Source organism: Copadichromis virginalis, linkage group LG4 (genome assembly GCF_057382275.1).
Source record: "Copadichromis virginalis isolate Kocher_CV1m ecotype Utaka linkage group LG4, C_Virginalis_male_GT1.1, whole genome shotgun sequence".
Classification (NCBI taxonomy): domain Eukaryota; kingdom Metazoa; phylum Chordata; class Actinopteri; order Cichliformes; family Cichlidae; genus Copadichromis; species Copadichromis virginalis.
Window position 1 is genome coordinate 1,248,919 of NC_140621.1, and position 14,308 is coordinate 1,263,226.

A 14,308-nucleotide genomic window follows, 5' to 3' on the forward strand; every position below is an offset into this window, starting at 1 on the left:
GGAAGATGACACATTATGTTAGACCTGGCAGGATATTGACAATGTTGTTGTACACGGTACTGACTGACCCGGCTAGTTGGGAAGTTAGTGTGTTTGTACGTACACTGTGTACTAATACCACTCTGAGCTTTGGTAATAATTGTAATTGTAGGTACTTGATAAACTTTCTTCTAAAGTATTGGAGGGAAAATGTTTGCCACAGGCTCACCCTCTGATTGAGTTAAAATGAAACAAAAGACAACAGCAAAAAACAAACAAGCTGTGTGGTTAAACTTCACATCAATACACACTTTGCTTTCATTTAGCCCCCATTACGTTGAAGACAAGCTAAAATATTGTTGATTTATACCCTTAAATGCACAGTCTGACATGAAATTTGGATATGCCAAAGTTCATGTAGATCCATAACAATAATATCAGTAACTGAAACAATGATGTTACAAATGGTGCCAGAGTGGGGACCAAAATATAACATTGACTAAAAGGACTTTTATTTTTGTTTGCATGTTGGTCTCTTTTAGTTTGTGGTCTAAAGCTTTGAGACATTATTTATTCATATTTGATACTTGGATAAATCCAATACTGTCTATGTGTTCTGATATATACACATATATAAATTAAGTATATATTGTCATATATATATTTTGTACATGGTTTCTGAGTGGAAGTAACATGAAAATGGGACCATTGTATTTCACTTCTAGTTCATCCTCAGTAATATTGTGTGAAGTGGTGTCTAGAGCACACTGATATCATTGCCATCCACCTTCCTACTCTCCTAACTGCACTGGACATAGCTACAGAACACTATTGTTGTTCTGTAAAATGGAAGAAATATCATTCTTAGAGCAAACGGCCTCATGATGATTGCCATAATCGTGTGTTTGATCTTGTGTAAATAAATCCATTGGTTTTTAATGACTCTATACCCTTATACTGCCCTCAGGAAATATTTTTAGCTCTGAGAATAGCTGAATCATCACATCAAAACATTTAATTGTGTAGGTGCTGCACACAAAAACTCATACTAATTGTTTTTAATTAATATTGTGTGTTATTGAGCCAGGATCAATGCATGTGGTTTGTTGAAAAATAATGTGTTATACCTCCAGATATACACAACTGACACTAAACTCTTAGCTCATCGATTTGCCTGTCCCTCCCCCTACATGCTGTCCCCAGAATAGATGGATTTCTGCAGGGAGGAGTTGACAGCCGTTCTATTTTAAAACACACACTGTAAGAGTCAGTGTAATGTGAGCCTTCCTGGCTCTGTTAGTGGTACCAAAACAGTTTCCCACATCCTCTGTCAATTCTCACCTCTACATGCATCAAGAAAGAGGTTGGTGACAGGAACCTCTGATATACCTCCTAAACTAAGCTTAAAGACGTGATTATAGTGAATAAATATACTTATTATACTCTTTTTGGCCACTGTTGTGATGCCGGTGACGCAGACAACACAAAAGCTGGTTGCATTTTTGGGAAGGTCTTTATACGTGTGTGTGTAATAAGAAAAGCAGGGCAGAAGACTGAATGAGCAAAGGTCAGTCTCTGCAGTGTGTCAGTGTTTTTAATATCAACATGTAATTTATAGATGGAAGTCATAGCATGCATGATGTTGGCAACAAATGTTGGCAACAAATCACAGCCCTGCACACTCAATAAAAAGGAGAATTAACCTTAAAGCCTTGTAGAGAATCAAATGTACAGTAATCAGCAAAGTTTGAGAACAAGTTCCCATGAAGTTCTGAATACTGATTAGATCGTGGCAGTGAGAAACAGCTGAGCTGCAAAGAGTTAAGGACAGAATGAGCGAAGAGACCAAACTGAAATGAGGAGTGCAAAGTGGTTGAAAGTGGAGATGAGCTCAGACATACCAGAGACATTTCTTCTATCTTAGTTTGGCCCGTGGTTGTCGCTGCAGTGACCCATTTATACCGCAACTGTTAATTTTCTTATTCCCGTATTGTAATGAAAAAAAACCCTCAACTCAGTTCAGTTTTATTTATATTGCACTGAATCACAACAACAGCTGCCTCGATGCGTTTCAGTTATAAGACTGGAAAACACGCGTTGGACACTTCTTCCACAGAATGAGGCAGAGAGCACATACCGATCCAACAGGTCTTGGTAAAGGAAAAAAAAGGTGTTATTGGAGGTGTTGGGCAGGGAATAGCAGTGAATTAGAGAGGTGACAGTTAATACACTTCTTCTGCTCATTAATCACCTAGATATGACATTCCCCAGCTGGATTGATTTTCCTCTATGAATTTAGTCCAGTGCCAAATTCATCCCAAGCTCTTTCCATGTAAGGACTGTCTAAAGAAGGAAATCGGTTTCCATGATACAGTTACTGAAGGGGAGTGGTGCATGTGTATGTGGGTGTACGAGCGAAAGCTAAAATATTCAACTTAACACTTTAAAGCCTGAACTGTGAAATTAATTGACAGAACATTAAAATGTTTTGGAGAGGGAGTAATTATGGATCCTCACATTCAAATGACGTATCAGTGTCATCATTTATTCATTTATAGATTACATTTTTGCCAGTCATCTTTATAATTCTTGACCAATAGAAGGAAAATAGGAAAAAAGTGATATTTTTGAAGCAACTGGTATATAATGCGTGTATCTGAAGAACAGCATAGGACACTTCCCTGCAACTGTGCAACTGTCAAAAAATGAGCATTGCTTAAAGGAGTGAATAAATCTGGAGAAATGTGATGTTTATAGACTGCTATCCTCAGAGACTGGCTGAGACATTTTCTTCTCAAAGGTAAAAAACGTCTTAGATGCTACGAAAAATCTGTGACGGCCCTAGGAAGCCAGGTTCCTCCCTGACATGACATTTTGTTTAGTTTTGCTGAGTTCATTCTTTGTTTAAGCCATGTGTAGTTTAAAGTTACACATCTACACAGAGAGAAAAGAGAAAGCACAAAGCAGACGATGACGACCCCAGTTTAAACTACATATGTTTCCAGCCCGTTCTCACTCCCGAGGCGTAATATAATGACGATTTGTCACCTAGCTAAAAATGTTACGCTTTAGGAGTGAGAACGTGTTGAGGTTTCTGTTTTGCATTTGTGCACAGAAACATTTCCATTTTCATTCTTGGAGGCACAATGTTGTTTTCTCGCCGGAGAATATGATATGATACTGAAAGCAATATTTGCAGTCACGTGCTACATGTTTTAAAAGTTTCTCCTTAGCTAGCTAAGTGTAGACCTAATGCTAAATCTTTATTTAATGTGCAAGTCTCTTAACATGATGTTGTTCTGTGTTGTTTGGTGTCTTTCTTACATTCACTTCTATTTCAGCAGCTTAAAAAATCCCTTAACACATCATTCACTATGGCTTGTAAAACAGCAGGGCTGCTCGTTAACCCAAAAGGCGCTACCAAGTACTTGAAGTGACCAAGAGGCGTGTCGTATGCAGTTTAACACTCGTCCTCTTCGTGAATGTGGACGAGGTGGTAAGCAATGTGAAGATCAAGTTTGTGAACATGGTGGCGTAGTGGATGGGTTCAAAAGCTGAGTTTATTAGTGTCAAAGGATATATATGTTTTTACAGTGATGTCGTTTAGGCCTAGATAATCAATACATCCTTCTTCCCTAAGAACAAGAATTCAGCCTCAACTGGAGAAGAAGATAGCCAAATGATTCCTGCCACGAGAGACTCCCAAATGTAATCTCCAGTGCGGCCAGCATTCAGGTGAGCAAAAGGCAAACTGCAAACGTTGAGTATGATGAATCTGAAGAGATACTAGGAGCACAAGGAAAACAAGGTGAGGAAAAAGAAACAAAGCATGGAGAGTTAAGGCGGCCTATACTAACAGGGGTTTTGGACGAACTGGTGAAGAATAGTTGACAACCCTGGCCTTAAATACCGCTGGTTGATTACCAGCGGTATTTAAGGTCACCCACTCACCCAGCCCATGACAGGTGGTGGTGGTGAAGATGAAGCCTGAACCTTGAACAGAGCTCTAGCTAAGGTGCCTGAGGTGGAGATGGGGAGGAGGTAGGTTACATGAAGGACGGAGAGCACAGATTTACAGTGGGACAAAAAAGTATTTAGTCAGCCACCGATTGTGCAAGTTCCCCCACCTAAAATGATGACAGAGGTCAGTAATTTGCACCAGAGGTACACTTCAACTGTGAGAGACAGAATGTGGAAAAAAAAATCCATGAATCCACATGGTAGGATTTGTAAAGAATTTATTGGTAAATCAGGGTGGAAAATAAGTATTTGGTCATTAACAAAAATACAACTCAATACTTTGTAACATAACCTTTGTTGGCAATAACAGAGGTCAAACGTTTACTATAGGTCTTTACCAGGTTTGCACACACAGTAGCTGGTATTTTGGCCCATTCCTCCATGCAGATCTTCTCGAGAGCAGTGATGTTTTGGGGCTGTCGCCGAGCAACATGGACTTTCAACTCCCGCCACAGATTTTCTATGGGGTTGAGGTCTGGAGACTGGCTAGGCCACTCCAGGACTTTCAAATGCTTCTTACGGAGCCACTCCTTTGTTGCCCGGGCGGTGTGTTTTGGATCATTGTCATGTTGGAAGACCCAGCCTCGTTTCATCTTCAAAGTTCTCACTGATGGAAGGAGGTTTTGGCTCAAAATCTCACGATACATGGCCCCATTCATTCTGTCCTTAACACGGATCAGTCGTCCTGTCCCCTTGGCAGAAAAACAGCCCCATAGCATGATGTTTCCACCCCCATGCTTCACAGTAGGTATGGTGTTCTTGGGATGCAACTCAGTATTCTTCTTCCTCCAAACACGACGAGTTGAGTTTATACCAAAAAGTTCTACTTTGGTTTCATCTGACCACATGACATTCTCCCAATCCTCTGCTGTATCATCCATGTGCTCTCTGGCAAACTTCAGACGGGCCTGGACATGCACTGGCTTCAGCAGCGGAACACGTCTGGCACTGCGGGATTTGATTCCCTGCCGTTGTAGTGTGTTACTGATGGTGACCTTTGTTACTTTGGTCCCAGCTCTCTGCAGGTCATTCACCAGGTCCCCCCGTGTGGTTCTGGGATCTTTGCTCACCGTTCTCATGATCATTTTGACCCCACGGGATGAGATCTTGCGTGGAGCCCCAGATCGAGGGAGATTATCAGTGGTCTTGTATGTCTTCCATTTTCTGATGATTGCTCCCACAGTTGATTTTTTCACACCAAGCTGCTTGCCTATTGTAGATTCACTCTTCCCAGTCTGGTGCAGGTCTACAATACTTTTCCTGGTGTCCTTCGAAAGCTCTTTGGTCTTGGCCATGGCGGAGTTTGGAGTCTGACTGTTTGAGGCTGTGGACAGGTGTCTTTTATACAGATGATGAGTTCAAACAGGTGCCATTCATACAGGTAACGAGTGGGGGACAGAAAAGCTTCTTACAGAAGACGTTACAGGTCTGTGAGAGCCAGAGATTTTCCTTGTTTGAGGTGACCAAATACTTATTTTCCACCCTGATTTACCAATAAATTCTTTACAAATCCTACCATGTGGATTCATGGATTTTTTTTCACATTCTGTGTCTCACAGTTGAAGTGTACCTCTGGTGCAAATTACTGACCTCTGTCATCATTTTAAGTGGGGGAACTTGCACAATCGGTGGCTGACTAAATACTTTTTTGCCCCACTGTACACCATGCAAAGCTGAGGCTGATTGGCTAGAAGAAGCCAAGCAAAAAGATGACTGGACAAGAGTAATGAAGTCAGTACTGAGACTTACAGCGTGGGTAGACATGTGGTAGACATGTTAAACAAAAAAGCAGATGAACACCAAAGAAAGCAGGCAGATGAGTGATTACCGATCTTCCTTACTGAACTTAGGCATAAGCTAAACAGCCCATGCAACAGCTTGGCCTTCCATGACGTTTCCTCTTCCTCATCATCATCTGTCTTCCACTTCTTGAGGCCCTCTTGGAGGAGATCATCTCTGAGATGCCATCTTCCTGATGTTTTCATGGGTGCTACTTCTTTCCTCCTAGATGGGGCCCCAAATGGCTGCCTCGGTACTTCGCTCTCCCCCACACACAGACCATCAGCATCAGCCTACCACAGGGATGTGTTCTCTCCCCACTGCTCTTCTTCCTCTACACTTCCTCCCCACGTCAGGGGAACCATCTGTAGAACTCCTGAAGTTCGCAGATGACATCACAGTCATTGGTCTGATCCACGAATAACGACGAGTCCGCACACAGAAACTTTGGATGTAAGGCTCTGTGCTCTGTGAGTAGTTTTCATGTTGTTGCATCACTGGCATCTACACTACCACTTAAAAGTTTAGAACACCCCAGTCAAGTGGAAATGGTCCAAAAGTAAGGGAAAAAAACTGTCAAACGTGGAGGAGGAAGTGTGATGGTCTGGGGCTGTTTGCTGGATCCAGGGTCGATGACTCGTACACAGTCAGGTAACCTGAACCAAAACAACTATGACAGCATTCTGCAGCACCATGCAGTGCCCTCTGCTTGGTCAGGGGTTCATCCTACCGCAAGATAATGACCCCAAACATAAGTCAGAGTTATGCCAGAACTACCTCGGGAAAAAAGAACAAATGGTGAGCTTGAAAACATGGAGTGTCCAGCACAGTCTCCAGACTTAAACCCCATCGCGCTGGTTTGGGATAAACTGGACAGAAGAGTGAAAGCAAAGCAAACTACAAGGTCCACATTTATGGAACTTCTGCTACAGATATGGGAGAATACTTGATTTCTATTTTAGAAAGAATGCCACGGCTGTGTTCAGCTGTTATATCTGCCAAAGGGGGCGACTTTGATGGGTCAAAGTTTAGAATACATTTTGGTCCATGATTCCATTAATTCTTTTTTAACTCGAGTTTGTTATTTGTACTATGCTTTCATTTCAGATTGCAACAAGACATTAAACTGCATAGTTTTCAATAAAAAACTGGAAAATTGGGGTGTTCTAAAACTTTTGACTGGTAGTGTATGTCCTTCTGTGGCCATTTTATTATCTGTATCTGTATATGACCAGGAGGGCAGATGTATTGATAGCTCATTCCTACTGTTGAGCTGAGTTCTCAGCACCTGTCTTGCCTTCTGGTTATGTGGCTGTGGCTAATGCTTGTGGCCTATGAGAATACCCAGGTAATGGTAGCTATTCTGAGTGGCACCAGATCACCTCCTGGATCACCTTCTCTCACTTTGCAACCAATTGGCTGCATTTTCCAGTCCAAAACTGGAGATAATATCTGAAATTCAGGAAGGAGACCACACCTTCATACACACCCCTTCAAGTTCTCTGTCCATCCCGTCTCTATAGTCTGTTCGTTCTCATCTGTTCGGTCAGGACTTCTGTAAATATTTTTTCCGTTAAGGATTCAGATTGGACTGTAGCCCTTCTACAAAGGGGCACGCAAAAGAGAGTCATTTTATTTCACAGCTATTCTAACTGTATTTAGCTTCTTAAAACTCACATATTCAAACATCGTGCAGAAGCAAAGATAGCACCTGAAACAGCAAAGCTACTGCCTACCTTGGAGGTCCACACCCACCAGCACCAGGTAGAAGAGCAGAAGAGCCTCACTCAGGGCAACATAATAAGAAATCTGCCTTCACCCCACAGAGGGTATGTGTGTGTGTGTGTGTGGCTAGGCCTGGGTCTGGGGCTTACCGGGCCTTGATCCCTCTGGGACATTGTTATTAAGGGGGATTCTTCTCCCTGCTACTCCCCACTGGTTGTACAACACAGTCCAGTTCATGTGCTGGTGGGGTTGGGGCAGTCAGTGAAAAGGCAATAGTGGCGGTTCAGAGTTTTGTATGATTAGGGGTTGGGGGGTTCAGAGGGTAGAGATGAATGCAGGTCTGGAGTTGGTGTGTGTGAGAGCAGGGAGTGAATTCAGCATCCTGGCAGCCTGATGGATAAAGCTGTCTCTCAGTCTGCTGGTTCTGGCCCAGAGGCTCTTCAGTCTCCTTCCTGATAGCAGCAAACTGAAGAAGCTGTTGGACGGATGAGTGGAGTCACCTGTAATGCAGAGGGCTTTGGTTAGTGGGGTTTGCAGGGTGTGAGTTCTCCTGAAATCTGTGATGATCTCCTTTGTTTTCTCTACATTCAGGGACAGGTAGTTGTTGCTGCACTACTTGGTCAGATGTTTAGTCTGAGTCTGCAGAGGGTCCCAGTGCTGTGGAAGACGTCATGCGTCATTCCTGTACCAAAGACGCCACGTCCCACGGCCCCCTAGATTACAGGCCTGTGGGACTGATATCCCACGTCATGAAGACTCTGAAAAGACTCATCCTGGAATAGCTCCAACCCATAGTCAGACCACATCAGGTTCTCCTTCAGTTTGCTTACCAGCTCTGCCTCGGAGCTGAGGATGCCACCTGCTCAATCGTATCTACACCCATCTGGACCAGCCGGCGAGCACTGTGAGGGTCATGTTCTCTTACTTTTCCACTGTATTAAACACCATCAGGCCGACCTTCCTGGGTGATAAGCTAACAGTGATGCAAGTGGATGCGTCTCTGGTGTCCTGGATTGTTGATTACCTGACAGGAAGACCACAATACGTGCATCTTCCACAGTGTGTGTCTGAAAAGGTAATCAGCAACACAGGGGCACCACAAGGGACTGTCCTCTCCCCCTTCCTCTTCACTGTCTACACCACAGACTTCAGCCACCGCACAGAGACCTCCATCTTCAGAAGTTTTCTGTTAACTCTCCGGCATAGCCTTAAAACACAAACACTTAATTTGAAATAACAACTCTCCCTGAGCACAATAAACAAAAGAAAACGTTACTATGATGAGGGTAATGAACACGAATAGGGTGAACCACACTACGAGGACAAGATCCTGCGCGATGCGAGCAAAACACACTAAAACTTAACAGTCTGAAACAAGTGAAACAACCAGTTTTACTGAGTACTGGAAGGGGTCCGAGAGGGAGCCTTGGGGCTGTCGCAGTCGGGGAGGAGAACCCGACACTGGGTATGTTCCAGTGCAGGAACTCCGGGGAAGAGGGAAAGAGGTAAGGAAGTGTCACTATGAAGAGCAGGGAGAGAGTACTGATTAGCGGATTGTTCAAGTAAATGTCTACAAACTCACAGGATAATGCCACAGTCTTACTTTAGCATGAGCGGGGCTAAGCCAGAGGGGGGCAGTGGAGTAGCTGGACAGGGAGGCAGGCAGGTGAGCGTGGAAGTGGTAGAAGCGATCCAGCCTAATAATCCAAAAGGTCCTCAGAGAACAAATCCTGCCAGAGAGCTGAGCCAAACCGGCTTCACCTGAGACACATGGGACACCGGATGGACACGTAAGGCAGGCAGCAATGAAAGTTTGAGAGCAGTAGAACTGAGTACCTCTGTGATCTTGAATGGCCCGATGTAATGAGGAGATAGCTTATGAGAAACCGCCTGAAGGGGAATGTCCTTGGCAGTAAGCCAAGCCTCCTGACCAGCGGTGTACACCGGGGCCGGAGTCCGTCGCTGATTGGCGTAGTACTGCTGGCGAACAGGCGTCCTCGTCAACGCCTCCTGAGTCCTACTCCAAGTCCGCCAGCAACGTTGGAGATGGTGTCGCACCGAAGGCACCGCCAGCTCTGCCTCCTGCTCAGGGAACAATGGAGGCTGATATCCCACTGAGGCTTCAAATGGAGACAAACCAGTGGCAGAGGAAGTCAAGGTATTATGTGCGTACTCAAACCAAGGTAAGTAGGAGGCCCAGGTGGATGGAATGTGGGAGGTAACGCAGCGAAGTGTGGATTCTAACTCTTGGTTTAAACACTCAGTCTGTCCATCAGATTGAGGGTGGTAGCCTGAACTCAATGATGGTTTAGCCCCTAGGGCAGTACAAAAAGCCCTCCAAACTTGTGAAGTAAACTGAGGACCTCTGTCTGACACTATATCCGTGGGAATTCCGTGAAGTCTAAAAACATGTTCCACCAAAAGTTTAAAGGTCTCTGACACTGTGGGAAGCTTTTTCAGTGCCACAAAATGGGCTATCTTAGAGAATATGTCTATAATAGTGAGAATTACCGTGTTCCCCGAGGAATCAGGGAGCCCAGTGACAAAGTCCAAGGCGATGTGGGACCATGGACGGTGAGGTGTTTGCAAAGGATGTACAGTGGGGCAAAAAAGTATTTAGTCAGCCACCGATTGTGCAAGTTCCCCCACTTAAAATGATGACAGAGGTCAGTAATTTGCACCAGAGGTACACTTCAACTGTGAGAGACAGAATGTGAAAAAAAAATCCATGAATTCACATGGTAGGATTTGTAAAGAATTTATTGGTAAATCAGGGTGGAAAATAAGTATTTGGTCACCTCAAACAAGGAAAATCTCTGGCTCTCACAGACCTGTAACGTCTTCTGTAAGAAGCTTTTCTGTCCCCCACTCGTTACCTGTATGAATGGCACCTGTTTGAACTCATCATCTGTATAAAAGACACCTGTCCACAGCCTCAAACAGTCAGACTCCAAACTCCGCCATGGCCAAGACCAAAGAGCTTTCGAAGGACACCAGGAAAAGTATTGTAGACCTGCACCAGACTGGGAAGAGTGAATCTACAATAGCATGAGGTTTAATACTTGTAAATAAACGGTTAATCACACAAATCACTGTAACAGTAATAGTAAACATTGTTTAATGTTAATCCCTGGACCCCTCCTCTTGACTCATGGACACTCCCACGAGTCAACTCATCAAACCTGGATCCCTGTCATAAAGAAAAAGGTTAGCTAGACCATATCCCAGGCAACATCAGGGCATCTCCGCTGGAGTAGCCCCTTAACCCTGCAATAAAAGATGTTAGTGTGTTTTGCATATTAAATTTGCTTAACACCTGGCTCTCCCAGGAGCCTGCACACACACCATCATGGCCTGGAAAGCAAAATCTGGAAGTGAAATCAAACTTCACACTTGTAAACAATTATATCATAAGAGCAATAAGCATTCAACATCAGCAAGACAAGTGTCATGTGCAGATTTTCTCAAATCAGTAAACTACAACTATTACCCTAATTTGCCTCAGACATGGATAATCCCATGTACTCAGTCAACATTAATGTAATCGGTGACTGCTCTTAAGCAAAGTCACTCCGCTCATATATTACTATGGGCTCAAAAGTGGCCAGCTAATGAGCCCATATTCAACTTTTCCATAAACACTGCATCTCCTATTTGTTTTTCTCATGTCACTTGTCCGCTTCTGCCGAATCCTCTACACGCAGTCATAGAAAAACAAACATTAGCAACACACAGTGACCATTGGTGGTCAGACGCAGGTCGACAGGTTCCAGAGGTGCCATAAAAAGACCATAAAGTTAGCCATCCATTGCTGTGGAAAGAAGTGACACTAGTTTCCAACACAGGAAATTTCTCACATGTTATTCACATCATCAAAGTAACCTTCACATTTTCCCAAAAACACAGTGTAACAGCATCACCACTCATAACCTGTAAACACAGTTTCTTCACACACAAACCCAGAAATCCTGTAGTAGGAAAAAACATCAACCAGTTGTCCTGGTATAAATCGCATCATCAATTCACATGAAGAACTGGCATGCTGTAAGAATGTAAAAGAAATGCAAATGTTAGCGCTGCGCAGGCGTATGCATACTTTGTCACAGTTACCTCTGTAAGCAACACAAGGTAGTGAATAACACCCCTGGTAGATGCACAGACACAGAAAGTGGCATTTAACAGGTTAAATCATCACGCAACCTCGAATGTGGCTGTCATCTTTCTGCTCCTGTAAAAGGAAACACACATAGATTCATCTGCACCTTTGTCAAGTGGGGGTTAACTTCGCACAGTCGTGTTACATCAGTAAAGTCTTGTCAACTTTTGTCAGCTTTTACCAGTCAGTCAGTTTTTTTCCTCTTTCATTCATTCATGCATTCATTTTTTCTTTGCTGATAGTGGAACCTGTCGTCGCATTTAGTTTCCACTCTCAGCAAAATGACGTCATTTCAAAAAGAAAAAGAAGAACTTTTAGATCGGATTTCCTCGCTGAATCCTTTTTAGGAAGGGACGCTCATCTAATAATTGTCCCAAATAAGCGGCTTTCTCCTGAGCCCATTTTAATGTGGAGAAACTCACTTGTAACAATTTCCTCGACGACGTGTCGTACAGCACTTTCTGTTCTAATCGTGCAGATCTGCTCAAACGACAGAGATTATCAAACAAAACTTTCAGTACACTGTGAAAGTATCAAAATAAAAAGGCCTTGTTAAGTCATGACACAAAATCATACCAGTAGCATGGTTCATCATACCATCATGCTAATTGGCAGGCTCAACTTCACAACTAAAGAAGAATCATCAGTTAGATTCACTCCAAACCAACCATCAGCTGCACAACATAACCCTAATGTCATATTAGCTATGAGTTTAATCACCAGGCCTGTGCTCTTCACTCATTTAGGCCACAGATCTATTTTATTCAGTTTTCCTTTTTTATTTATTTATTTATTAACCTTTATTTAACCAGGAAGATCCCATTGAGATTAAAAACCTCTTTTTCAAGGGAGACCTGGCCAAGATAGGCAGCAGCAGATGTCTCACAGTTACAGAAATTACTCAAACACAGGCAGCAACAACACACATGCAACAATAAGTGAAAGAATACAAATAAAATAAAAATAAAATTCAATAAAATTCAAATAAAATAAAAAGTCAGTTAAAATGACAATCAATCTAATTGAAACAGTTGCATGTTATGGACTTGGCCTCAAGGATTCGTAGTTTAGATTTAAAATCACTTAATGAAATGAATTCAGTCATTTTCCATTCCTTCTGCAGTTTGTTCCAGGCCGAGGGTGCTAAATGGACAAAAGCTCTTTTACCAAGTTCAGTTCGGGCAAATGGAACAGAAAGCAACAAGTAACCATGCGGACGAAGAGAATACCGACCAGCATGTTTCATTACAAGCAGGGAACATATATAAGAAGGCAGCAACCCAAGTATCGCCTTATATATAAAACTGTATAAATGAGAGTTCCTCCGACTTACCAAAGCAGGCCGTCCTACCTGAGAGTATAACTCACAGTGGTGAGTCTGAAATTTACAGTTAGTGATGAACCTCAGAGAAGCACGATACACAGAATCAACCATTCGAAGACATTGAGCAGAAGCATTCATATATAGAATATCACCATAATCCAGCACAGGCAAGAATGTTGCAGCAACAAGCCGCTTCTTTGTATTAAAAGAGAAACACAACTTATTTTGAAAATAAAATCTCAGTTTTAACTTCAGGTTTTTCACAAGATTCTCTACATGTGGTTTGAAGGTAAGCGAGTCATCAATTAAGATTCCCAGATATTTATAGGTGTGAACCAACTCTATTTTATTACCTTCAAGAGTGGTTACTGATAGGATTGTTTGGGCTCGTCTCCTTGATTTAGAAAACAACATGAGCTTTGTTTTGTCTGCGTTGAGAACAAGTTTAAGCTGATGTAATGAGTGCTGGACAGCAGAAAAGGCTTTCTGCAAGGAGTCGATGGCTTGGACAAGAGTTGAACCACAGCTGTAAATAACTGTATCATCAGCATAGAAGTGCAAGTTTGCATCTGGCACATGTAGACTAAGATTGTTTACGTAAATGATAAATAGAAGGGGACCTAATACAGAACCCTGTGGCACTCCGCTGTGCACTGTAACAAAGTCAGAACATAGACCGTCAGATTTAATGCACTGAGTCCTGTTACTGAGGTAGTTTGAGAACCATGCCACTGCTCTCTCAGAGAGTCCTGACTGGAAGAGTCTAAGTTTTAAAATACAATGATCAACAGTGTCAAATGCTTTTGACAAATCAATTTCCCTTCATCATAAAACATGTGACATGTTGTCATGCACTTCACAAAAGAAGTTTGTTCTGACGTATTCAGAGTTGTGTATCTAGGTACAGGATTCACTCGCACATCAAAACAGGAAACTCAGTGTTTTAGAGTCTCCACTCAACACACAACAAACTCCAACACATCCCATTCACTCGTGCTAGAATTCAGTCACCTTTCCTTAATCTAAGAACGATCAACGATCAACTAATTTGCATACCAGCTATTAACCCACTAGGATGACAGGACGACAGAAATGCATGTTCAAAATGTTATCACAAAAATAGAATTTCCCTCATACAGTAAATTACTTGCTGCATCAATCAAGCAGGAAGCATCTCTCAATTTACTATATCAACAACTAAATTTATTGTCTGATCACTGGTTGGTCAAACCAGAATCTTTTTTCCCACAAAAGTTAAACTGTTGTCCTGCAACCTAGAGAGTCAATTTTTTTTTTTTTTTTTTTTTTGGATAAATTCAGTATTT